This window comes from Littorina saxatilis, linkage group LG10, assembly GCF_037325665.1.
Source record: "Littorina saxatilis isolate snail1 linkage group LG10, US_GU_Lsax_2.0, whole genome shotgun sequence".
Classification (NCBI taxonomy): Eukaryota; Metazoa; Mollusca; class Gastropoda; order Littorinimorpha; family Littorinidae; genus Littorina; species Littorina saxatilis.
In genome coordinates, this window is record NC_090254.1 from 44,328,364 (window position 1) to 44,340,863 (window position 12,500).

At 41.4% G+C, this 12,500-nt stretch overlaps 1 pseudogene; it reads right to left on the bottom strand.

Annotated features, from left to right (window-relative positions):
• The window catches only part of LOC138978907 (heparanase-like), a 36,857-nt pseudogene that overhangs the window by 13,707 nt on the left and 10,650 nt on the right, over positions 1-12,500 (bottom strand).

Sequence of the window (12,500 nt, forward strand, 5' to 3'; positions counted from 1 at the left end):
AGTTTATTTTTACAGAACTGTACATTAATTATCGCAACAGTTTTAAACAGTTCGCTTTACATTTGATTCTGTCTCTCTCTGTCTGTCTTGTCTGTCTGTGTCTGTCTGTCGTACTCTGTCTGTCTGTCTGTCTCTCTGTCTGTCTAATCTGTCTGTCTGTCTGTCTCTCTCTCTGTCTGTCTGTTTGTCTGTCTCTCTCTCTCTCTCTCTCTCTCTCTCTCTCTCTCTCTCTCTCTCTCTTTTTTTTTTGTCGTTGGAATTTGAATTAAACATATCTTTGAACATAAAACATAATTGTCAGAACGATTTCGAGGAACAGACTTCGGTGTGTACGAACACAGATAACCCTGTGGGCTGCTGTCACATTTTAGGTTTCTATACAATGAGAAAATAACAAAGTGTTGTTGACTTTTCATGCAAGGAGGTCGATCCTTGCAATTTTGCATATTATGTTTGTTCTCGTATGTTAGCTTAAGACGGGAAAGTCAGACGCAAGCGAAGGGAAATTACCAGATCACGCTCACAAGTGTGTACTAAAAGTCACATCAAATCCAATCTTCGGCCACTGTGAGGCCACTAAATGAGAAACAGATGACAGGCACTCCGCCACTTCTGCTGAAGGACATAGCAGGTACTTGGCTACACTTCACTGCGCCACATGAGTGATTCCATTTTCCGTTCGGCAATCAGTCTGTCTCACGCACAAATTGTCAAGGGTAATTTTAAACTGAGTCTAATTTTGTCAGACACTGAGCAAGGTTTAATACCGGACCTTCAACATTGACGATTGGGGTCTAAAAAACACATTCCTTCCTTATAAACGATTCAGAGAAAATACCCCCCCCCCCCCCCCCACTCTATACCCCCACCCCCTTGCATTTTGAAATCTCCTAACATTATCTGAAATTGAAGCTGGCGTTAGAAAGCATGACTGAAACCCCACCGCTGTTAATCTCCTTCTCGATAAAAGAAGATATACACGTATTGTACGGCCGTTTTCTCAAGGCTGTCCAAATGAAGTGCTATCTGAATTTAACTCTTAAAAAAAAAAGACTAATACGGGTTTGTTTTTTTGTTTTTTTAATAAGCCACGCCCCGGACTGCGCGCGCAACACATGCAGACGACGCATATATGTGTAGTAAGTTTGTCGGAACTTTGGCGGAGTAATTTGATAGAGTTTTTAGATTGTGTCAACGACTGTAGACGTGATGTAACTTACAGATAAATTATATCTGAGCTTAAAAAAGTGTTTATTTTCAATAAAAATCGGTTCGGGTAGCGATGTGATGTTAATCTAGCAAATCAACAGGGCTACTTCCTAATGGACCGAAGTTCTGTGGGACTGAAGAATCATCAACCGATGTGAACTGCTATTTGTTTAGGTGGTTCAGTCTTTCCCCATCGGCAGCCCTGTAAGCTTACATTTACTGAAAAAATCCTGTTTCATTTTTCTCTTTGAGTAAGAATATTTGTCCGCAGCTTACGGACTAACCCGTTCGATAGTATTACTTGGGTATAAACTTCCTTCCCAGATTGTCTCTGTCTCATCGCAAAATTACACAAACATTTTTCAATTTACAATATTTTACTTTGTCATTTTTTTCCCTGTTCGACGACTCTTCCGACTATGTGAGTGTGTATGCGTATGTTGAATCCGATTACGCTTGTCCGCTAAACTGAAACGTGATCGAAATGACATTCGATCGATATTGACACTAACTAGTTTAAAAAAAAAATGTATTCACACGCATACGCACACGTGCACTTTTGCAGTCCCATGCACTGACCGCTGGTTCTACCTTGTGCGCTTGTCCGGAGTTTTTCTTTGTTTCTTTTTTAATTTGAGGTAATCGATAATAGCGTGGCATGAAATACAATTTTGCGAAAACCCGGTGAAAACATATCGCTCCAATGAATGCTGTCCATCATGTGCGAGGTCGGGAAAAGTGTTACACGTATCGCATGAAAACAAAGAGTGTACAGATAAAACTGAAAAGGAATTAAAGCGGAGAAGTCGGCAACTCAGTCAAACCACCTCTAATAAAGTGACAAATAGTACTAAACTATCGACTACTAAGATTCATTTGATTTTGTAACCAAGAATTTAGTTTTTGTTTTTGACGGCGCCATCAATTTAAAAGAAATGCATCTTTTCTGGTTCACATTTAAATTAAAAAAAATTAAAAAACCTACCTTTCTTGTTTTTTGATTCACATTTAGATAGTCAGCATTATATCATTTACATTTAACGTATACTGCATCCCGGTATCAGCATGCTTATTATACAATAAAATAAAAACAGCGCTAGCATACCATGAACATAATTAATTTCCTTGTAAATCTGTTTTGCTTCTTTCTTTATTTATTTATTTGTGTGGGGTGTTTTTTTGCGTCTTTATTTTGGGGAGAGTGTTTTATTGTTCCTCAAAAGCACTTTGGTCAATATCCCTTTAACTTTGAACTACCGTTCAGTTTGAGGACAGAATGCAATTCTTTTATTTTTGGACAACAACACTGTTGGGGTTGATGTACAAAATTGATGGTTGACTGATCAAAAGATCAAAATATTGTGTGCGATATCTGTTCCTTTAAACCTTTCGTTTAACCAGCAGGTGACATATGGCATGGCACGGCCCCCGTTTGACCACCCAGGCTCTCCCTCGCCCACTTTGTCCCCGCAAGTTTTTTTGCTACCTTTTCTATATGCACTGTCAATAACATTTTTTGAGGCGAATTTGTCGTTTGCTTGCAAAAAAAAAAATAGTTAATTATCAGATCAGCTTTGTAAAGGAGATACTAAAAACCGCACATAATTATTCAAAAAAAGTCTGATGCGTGGCGACAACTGCCGCTCCGACTGAAGGGCTATTTACTGAAAAGGAAGGTGGGGGGGGGGGGTCCTGGGGAGAGGTGGAGGGGTGGTGGGCAAAATGAGACAGAGCCGATACGATTACGATGTGGAGGGGGGGGGGGGCAGCAAATGTTCGCATGCACATGGTGGTCAGTAACTTTAGTAACACAAATCGACGTTTGATTTTAATCCCACACAGATGTGTTAATTTTTCTTTTGTTATTTTCTTTTTTCTGTCAAAATGTATAAATGAAAAACGTGACAGGCTGGATAAAATTTATCTGAGTGAAACGTTATTTCTTTCAGGGTCCGCATTGGTTTCTAAAAAAACAATAGTGTTTAATTTTAACTTGATTTCATTTACATGAATTCAAATCAGAAACGAAGAAAATATCATAACCCCGCAATATAACAGTGTCACAGAATCGTGAAACAATTCCGTGAAAACATTCTCTCAATGCTGACAATGTCTTGGTGCGTGGTTCTCACATGTGGTGTCCAGTTGTCCATCTTAGCTAATTTAAATTCCGCGTGTGATGTTTTAAGTGGGCCTATTGGGACGAAGCTGAGTAGATTCGGGATGCGAAAATCAGCAGATTATACGATTTTATGATCCGCGGCAGAGACTATCAAGTGCTCTTGCGTATACAAGAACCAGTCGGTCGGATCGAGTCCAGGTGTGATTTTCGCGTTCTACTTACAGTCGTTTTATCTCAGCTGATAACTCCTTGCCAAATGGTGGCAAAAACGCTCAATGGAAAGTGACATCGCATGCGTTGGGAAGACCGTGGGAAAATATTGAGACCTCAGAATAGGGTCCTACGATTGACCAAAGCAAAAATAATACGACAACACATCATAGTATGTGTGTGTTTCTGCACGCGGTCTGTTTCTCATAAGACACGCAATAAGCACACCCTGGTCGTAAGGGAAAATAGCCTAATATGGACAACTGCCTGATATGGACCACCTCCTGTTCTGACAAACTAACGGTGCTATAGGTCTCAAAACAATTTCATTCTTTGGATAACTTGCATATATATGCGATATAAACATTTGTAACCACACAATAAGCTAAGCTTATATTAAATGTGGTTATAAATATGTACATCTAGATAGGAATTATTATTTCACGTTATGTCAAGGTCAGAGAATCGCTTATCCCCTTGTTATAAATGTAAGACAGACAAGATACAATTTTTACCAAAAAAAGAGGAAAAGATACAGCAAAAGAATCAGAGGATGTGACAGAGGACGGGAAGAGAGTTAATTTTATTTTTCAGCAAGCAAGGGGGGGGGGGGGGGGGTCAGAGAGACGATTACTGTTACAGACTTGCCAATTCAATGTTCCTGCAGCAGCAATAATTTCATCCAAAATGTTGTCCAAACTAATTAAGCTTAGATTACTCATAATTTATGAATACAAAGAAAAACCTTCAAGAAAGATTCACTCAAACTTGATTAAATCCCCAGATGAAGCATCCGTCGCGTCGCACATATGGAAACATGCGTTCTTTGATATTACTGTTGCGATCGGTTTTGACGCTGCCGCCACCTCGCCGCAACTATCGTGCTGCCATCGCGTCGCGATATGGAAACACAGCTTAAGACTATGCATATAATACTGCTGGTTTTCTCTTCATTCTTCTCAAAATGTCGGTCTCTGTCTGTCTGTCCCTGTTTGTGTGTCTCTCTATCTCTATCTCGCACTAATTCTGTCGGTCGGTCCGTCTCTCTGTCTGTCTCTCTGTATTTCTAGCTCTGTCTCTCTTTTTGTCTTTTTCTTACTCTCTCAGTTTATTAAAACAAAACAAAAACAAGTCGCGTAAGGCGAAAATACAACATTTAGTCAAGTAGCTGTCGAACTCACAGAATGAAACTGAACGCAATGCAACGCAGCAAGACCGTATACTCGTAGCATCGCCAGCCACCGCTCACGGCAAAGGCAGTGAAATTGACAAGAAGAGCGGGGTAGTAGTTGCGCTGAGAAGGATAGCACGCTTTTCTGTACCTCTATTCGTTTTAACTTTGTGAGCGTGTTTTTAATCCAAACATATCATATCTATACGTTGTTGGAATCAAGAACCGATAAGGAATAAGATGAAAGTGTTTTAAATTGATTTGGAAAATTTAATTTTGATACTAATTTTTATATTTTTAATTTTCAGAGCTTGTTTTTAATCCAAATATAACATATTGATATGTTTTTGGAATCAGCAAATAATGGAGAATAAGATGAACGTAAATGTGGATCGTTTTATAATTTTTTTTTTTTTTACATTTTTCTGATTTTTAATGACCAAAGTCATTAATTAATTTTTAATTTAATTAAGCCACCAAGCTGAAATGTAATACCGAAGTCCGGGCTTTGTCGAACATTACTTGACCAAAATTTCAACCAATTTGGTTGAAAAATGAGGGCGTGACAGTGCCGCCTCAACTTTCACGAAAAACCGGATATGACGTCATCAAAGACATTTATCAAAAAAATGAAAAAAACGTTCGGGGATATCATACCCAGGAACTCTCCTGTCAAATTTCACAAAGATCGGTACAGTAGTTTAGTCTGAATCACTCTACACACACACACAGACACACACACACACAGACACACACACACACACACACACACACACATCCCTGCCTGTCTGCCTGTTCTTCTCTCTCTCTTAGGTTACTTTCACGGATTATGCAAAAAAGAAATATGCACGGCTGCTTCACACTTTTCTTGTTTTCTCTCTATTCTCAACCTTTGGTGTCTGTCTGCGTGTCTGTGTGTCTGTCTGTCTGTTTGTTTGTTTGTCTGTCTGTCTCTCTCTCTCTCTCTCTCTCTCTCTCTCTCTCTCTCCCCTTCTCTCTCTCCCCATCTCTCTCTCGTCATCTCTCTCTTTTTCGCTCTCTTCATCTCTCTCTCTCTCTCTCTCTCCCCTTCTCTCTCTCCCCATCTCTCTCTCGCCATCTCTCTCTCTTTTTCGCTCTCTTCATCTCTCTTTCTCTCTCTCTCTCTCTCTCTCTCTCTCTCTCTCTCTCTCTCTCTCTCTCTCTCTCTCTCTCTCTCTCTCTCTCTCTCTCTCTCTCTCTCTCTCTCTTACAGTCAGCATAATGTATTACAAATGATGGTTTATTCCTGGCAAATTTCGACCAAATGATTATCGAAGATGGTTATGCAAATAAGATGCAACAACGGAAAACAGACGAAATTAAACAGAGACCCCAAGCCCGTGACAGACAGACAGACCGACAGACAGACAGACAGACAGACAGACAGACAGACACAGAGACTGAGACAGAGACAGACAGACTAGACAAGCCGACAAACAAAAAAACAACATGAAAAGACACATGTAGGTGACGATGCTGATCCCAATACCGATGCCGATGTCGATGATGATGATGATGATGATGATGATGATGATGATGATGATGATGATGATGATGATGATGATGATGATGATGATGATGATGATGATATATCTCTTTATTTCCCTCTCTTGGAGAGTTTGCTGCGTGATAGCCTCTAACCCTATTCATTGTATAACAACGTTAAATCATCATCGTCATCTCTCTCTCCCGTTCTCTCTCTCGCCCCCCCCCCCCTCTCTCTCTCTCTCTCTCTCTCTCTCTCTCTCTCTCTCTCTCTCTCTCTCTCTCTTACACACTTTCTCTTTTCTACTCTCTCTCTGTTTTGTTCTCCTTTTTCTGTCAGATTTGTTTTAAACAAACACGTAGGAAAGAAATCTGCAGAGCTGTTGCAATTGTGTCTTTTATCTCTATCTCTTTCTATGATTTTTTTTCCGGTTTTTGACTGTGTGCCTATCTGTCTGTCTTCCTCTCTCTCGCAGGTTACTGTCTGTCCGTATGTCTGTCCGTCTGTTTGTCCGTCTCTCTCACTCTGTCTCTGTCTTTCTCTCTTATTTAATTACCCCAACTCTCACTCTCTCTCTCTCTCTCTACAATTACAAATACAATTTTTGTATTAAACATGCCCCTCTCCTCTTTATTGGTATAATGTACACAAACCCTTTTCGAATGAAGGGACTTACAAACCAACCACTACATGTATTTAGATGTGTGATGATCTTGGCAATGTCTTGCTTGTTTGATTGATTTTCTTTAAAATGTAATGTATGGATTAGAGCATGATGTTGAGAAAGTGCAAGCTGCACTATACCACTTAATTCACATCAATCAACTCGCAATTTACCTCAATGTAATGCATTTTGTGTACATATGTATAATGTGTTTTCACTTTAGTTATCTGTTAAAATGTAGAATTTTAGTTATCTATTTTCTAATTTTTATCTTGTATTTTTTATTTCATTTTTTTAGTTAGTCCCTCTTTAGGGCGAGGGCTGGATGTAAAAAAGCAGACCACTGCTTAATCTACTACCCTCGTTAAATAAAGAATTGTCATTGTCATTGTCTCTCTCTCTCTCTTTCTCTCTCTCTCTCTCTGTCTCTCTCTCTCTCTCTCTCTCTCTCTCTCTCTCTCTCTCTATCTGTCCCTCCGGTAGCACACATTTTTCGCTCCAGCAATTTACTTGAACAAGTGAAGAAAATGCCTGTCGTTGGACTACCAACTGCTGTGGAAGCTACCTTGACAGGCCTGCCAGCTGACCACTATGTCAAGTACTGGAAAGTCACCGGAGAATGAGAAGGAGCCACAGTCACACTTCAACTGCTCAGCACAGAGAACCAACAGGCCGCCATTTGCCGAGCTAGTCAACGCAACGTAAACAAAACCCCTTCGCAGCTCAGACGTGACAGACAATGATCCCAACAATTTAACAGCAAAGAGGTATGCGTTTCTTCTGTTGATACAGCTGATCGATCATCTGCGAAATCATGCCAGCACAACATCAGGCATAATTCACACAAACACGTACGACAAAGTTCCCGACGTTAGGCACAAACAGAAAATGAGACTACACGCCGGCGAACGCATTGACAGCGAGGCAAGCTGTGTTGTGAACATTGAAGCACGTGAATCACGGAGCCACATTCCATCCAAGCTGACGGAACCTGCCTTGCAGCAATCCGTTGACTCCACATGCGTGGCCACTGACAGTGACAAGGACAGATATTTTACGTCAGAGAGTGATACAGAGGAACCAGTGGAAAAGCAGTTGACTAAAGCTGAAAAGGATGCTTTGGAAAGGGAGTACAGTCTAGGGGAAGTAAAAGCACTTGCTTTAGAAATTACTACGAACCCCAGAACACGAAAGAAAGTGATTAGAATGGTGTACAATGCTTCATCCAAACAGCTGCTTGCAAAATCAGATGACTTCATGTTCACCTACGATTGTACCAAAGCTGAAACATTGTACTGGACGTTATTCAGGGACAAAGCAGACATGAGTTATGATGAATCAGAACGACTGGCATTTATTGAGGAGCCTGCGGATGTGCGACGAACACTGTACCTTATTGAGATAAATCATATCGCCAAGGATTTGCATGCACTGGTTACACTTCTCAGAGCCTACCTTCAGACTTGAACTTTGATCGCTGTTGTATCACATTTACGTATCATTACATGCTGCTTCTCTTGCAAAACTCGTAAAGCACTACTACTATATTTTGCAGCTGATTCTGGTAAAACGTTAATACTCTATGATTGTATTAAAACATTATTGTACATAATGCACTGGAAACATTTTCAAACATAATGTGGTTAACTTCTATTTCACCTCAATGAGCGAGGGCGGGATGAAAAAAAAAAGTAGTTTAGCATTTCCTATTCTGTTACAGTGTTAAGATAAAGATCAATTCAATTCAATTTAATTCAATTCAATTCAATACAATCATCTCTCCCTCATTCTCGTTCTCATAAATAGGACTCAAACCATACCGGCACGGTGGCCTAGTGGTAAGGCGTCCGCCCCGTGATCGGGAGGTCGTGGGTTCGAAACCCGGCCGGGTCATACCTAAGACTTTAAAATTGGCAATCTAGTGGCTGCTCCGCCTGGCGTCTGGCATTATGGGGTTAGTGCTAGGACTGGTTGGTCCGGTGTCAGAATAATGTGACTGGGTAAGACATGAAGCCTGTGCTGCGACTTCTGTCTTGTGTGTGGCGCACGTTATATGTCAAAGCAGCACCGCCCTGATATGGCCCTTCGTGGTCGGCTGGGCGTGAAGCAAACAAACAAACAAACAAGCACAGCGCAGAGCGATAGCTCTGCGGTTTTTGGACGTCCCCATTTCACTGCTGTACAGCAAACATCGTCCCCAAATACCTGTGTCTGTGTGTCACCGACTTAGTTGCTCTGCAGAGTGTGTGTGTGTGTGTGTAATACTGCCTTGCTGCAGAGTTTGTGTTATACCGCTTTGCTCTGCTGAGTGTGTTTGTGTTAATTACGGTCTGTCTGTCTGTATATTCTTTTGTCTGTCCGTCTGTCACTCAAGGGTAAGGGGGTGTCCTTAACCTCTCCTTTGTTGTCTCGGTCTGTCTCTCTGTCTCTGTCTATCTGTCTATGTCGCTCTTTCTGACTCTCTCCCTCTCAGCGGAGATCAAAGCCAATGAAAAACACACATCTCTGAAGCAGTTTTAGCTTGTGCCTCCAAATGACTGCTGTACAACAACCAGACCCCATCTGACTGCTGTTTGGGAAACAGTCCCCAATTCACTGCTGTACACCATTTACGTATCATTACATGCTGTTTCTCTTTCGAAACTTGTAAAGCACTACTTCTATTTTGCAGCTGATACTGGTAAAATGTTAATACACTATGATTGTATTGAAACATTATTGTACATAAAGCACTGGAACATTTTCAAACATAATGTGGTTAACTTCTATTTCAACTCAATGGGCGAGGGCGGGATGAAAAAAACCATTTTAGCATTTCTTGTTCTGTTACAGTGTTAAGAGAAAGATAAATTCAATTCAATTTAATTCAATTCAATTTAATACAACTCTCTCTCCCTCATTCTCATTCTCATAAATCAGACTCAAACCATCCGTTGTCAGGGTCGTGAATGCTAGCTACTGACTGGATTGGAAATACTCTTATGTCGCCTAGCGCCATATGTAACTGATGAAACCATTCATAGCACAGCGCAGAGCTATCGGTTTTTGGACGTCCCCATTTCACTGCTGTACAGCAAACATCGTCCCCAAATAACTGTGTCTGTGTGTCACCGACTTAGTTGCTCTGCAGAGTCTGTGTGTGTAATACTGCCTTGCTCTGCTGAGTTTGTGTGTTATACCGCTTTGCTCTGCTGAGTGTGTGTGTTTGTGTTAATTACGGTCTGTCTGTATATTCTTTTGTCTGTCCGTCTGTCACTCAAGGGTAAACCGGCACGATTAGCTTAGTGGTAAGGCGTCCGCCCCGTGATCGGGAGGTCGTGGGTTTGAACCTCGGCCGGTGTCACGATTTCATCTTTCGCCTGTGTACATATTTCCCCCTCGATATTTACTCGAGACCGAAATGTTGTTTCCTGGTAAAATTAAGAAGAGAAATTATTTATGGACGAAAAGCATGTCAGTTTCTTGCATGTGAAAAAAATTGGTTGTGAAATTAAATAGATTTCACTCCCAAAATCGAATTCTTCGAAAACGTGTACCGAGTGGTTACGTCCCTTGAGTAAGAAGGGAAACATTTTAGGATGAATCAAATTTCTAAGTTAAATAAAATAATTGGTTGGACAAATTTGGCCCCATGAATGTAAGGTACACAAGGTCGCTCATCAGTACTATCGAAGGGTGTTTTTTTTGTTCAGTGTAGAGTTTATACTAGATCAACGAGGCCGAAAATCGAAATATCAACACGGCGAAAGATGAAAACGTCACACCGGGTCATACCTAAGACTTTAAAATTGGAAATCTAGTGGCTGATCCACATCCCATTTTGGTGCAATCCCATTTTGCCGCCGTCCCATTTTTTTCCCTATCCCATTTTCGCGACATTTCACAAGCCAAGCGTCATTTTATAAAATTTATAATTTTGGATGATTAATGAGATGAGGATGATTATAATGATGATGCTATGGATTTCCAATTTGGATTGAGACTACGTGACAGGGCATTTTACTAACATGTCATAACAATAGCGCGACATCCCATTTTGACACCATATCCCATTTGGCCGCCATGCCGTTTCACCGTATTCCATTTATCCCCCATCCCATTGTCGCGACATTTCACAAGCCAAGCGTCATTTTACTACCGTGTCATAACAATAGCACGTCATCCCATTTTGACACCATCCCATTTGGCCGCCATCACATTTTTTATTTATTCTTTTTGCCAAGCCTCACTAAACTACTATACTGCGTTATTCAACTAGGAAGACATTCCGTTTACGCCAAATTCCATTTTTGCCACAATCCAAAATGTCGCGAAATAGAGATGGCGGCAAAATGGGATGACGGCAAAACGGCATGGCGACAAAATGGAATGTGGCGCTAGTGGTTTGACACGGTGGTAAAGAGACACATGGCCTATGAAATGTCGCAAAAATGGGATGGGGGCAAAATGGGATAACGGCGAAACGGGATTGCGCCAAAATGGGAAGTGGAGCTAATGGTACATGACATGGTGGTAAAATGACACTTGGCCTGTAAAATGTCGCCGGGATGGGGGCGAAATGGGCTAACGGCCAAACGGGATTGCGCCAAAATGGGATGTGGGGCTATTGGTACATGATATGGTGGTAAAATGACACTAGGCCTGAGAAATGTCGCCAAAATGGGATGGGGGCGAATTGGGATAACGGCGAAACAGGACTAATAGATCCCTTGACTTGGGGTAGTGCGACTCTGTCACTGCTAGCTTTCCACTCGGAGGAAGCGACCGGAATTTCCCAACGATGGGACATCCTAGTAATGAATTTTTTTTTTTTTAATTCCTAAAATTAACAGAGTCGCGCTACCCCAAAAGTCAAGGAATTTCGTGTTTGTCCCTTGACTTTGGAGATGACAAGAAAATATCGGGCGCAAAAACGTGATTTGTAAAATTGTTCACAACATATGTCGCCTAGCGCCATGTATGTGATGAAACCATTCATATAGCTCTGCGGGAGCTCTGCACTTTTGGACGTCCCCATTTCACTGCTGTACAGCAAACATCGTCCCCAAATACCTGTTTGTTTCTAAAAAATCACGCTGGAGGTTGCATTTTATGTAATAACCTCCTGAAATGAGTTTTGACACTTTAGAATGGCATGTAAAATGACACATGGCCTATGAAATGTCGCAAAAATGGGATGGGGGCAAAATGGGATAACGGCCAAACGGGATTGCGCCAAAATGGGACGTGGAGCTAATGGTACATGACATGGTGGTAAAATGACACTTGGCCTGTAAAATGTCGCAAAAATGGAATGGGGGCGAAATGGGCTAACGGCCAAACGGGATTGCGCCAAAATGGGACGTGGAGCTAATGGTACATGACATGGTGGTAAAATGACACTTGGCCTGTAAAATGTCGCAAAAATGGGATGGGGGCGAAATGGGTTAACGGCGAAACGGGATTGCGCCAAAATGGGATGTGGAGCTAATGGTACATGATATGGTGGTAAAATGACACTTGGCCTGAGAAATGTCGCCAAAATGGTATGGGGGCGAATTGGGATAACGGCGAAACAGGACTAATAGATCCCTTGACTTGGGGTAGTGCGACTCTGTCACTGCTAGCTTTCCACTCG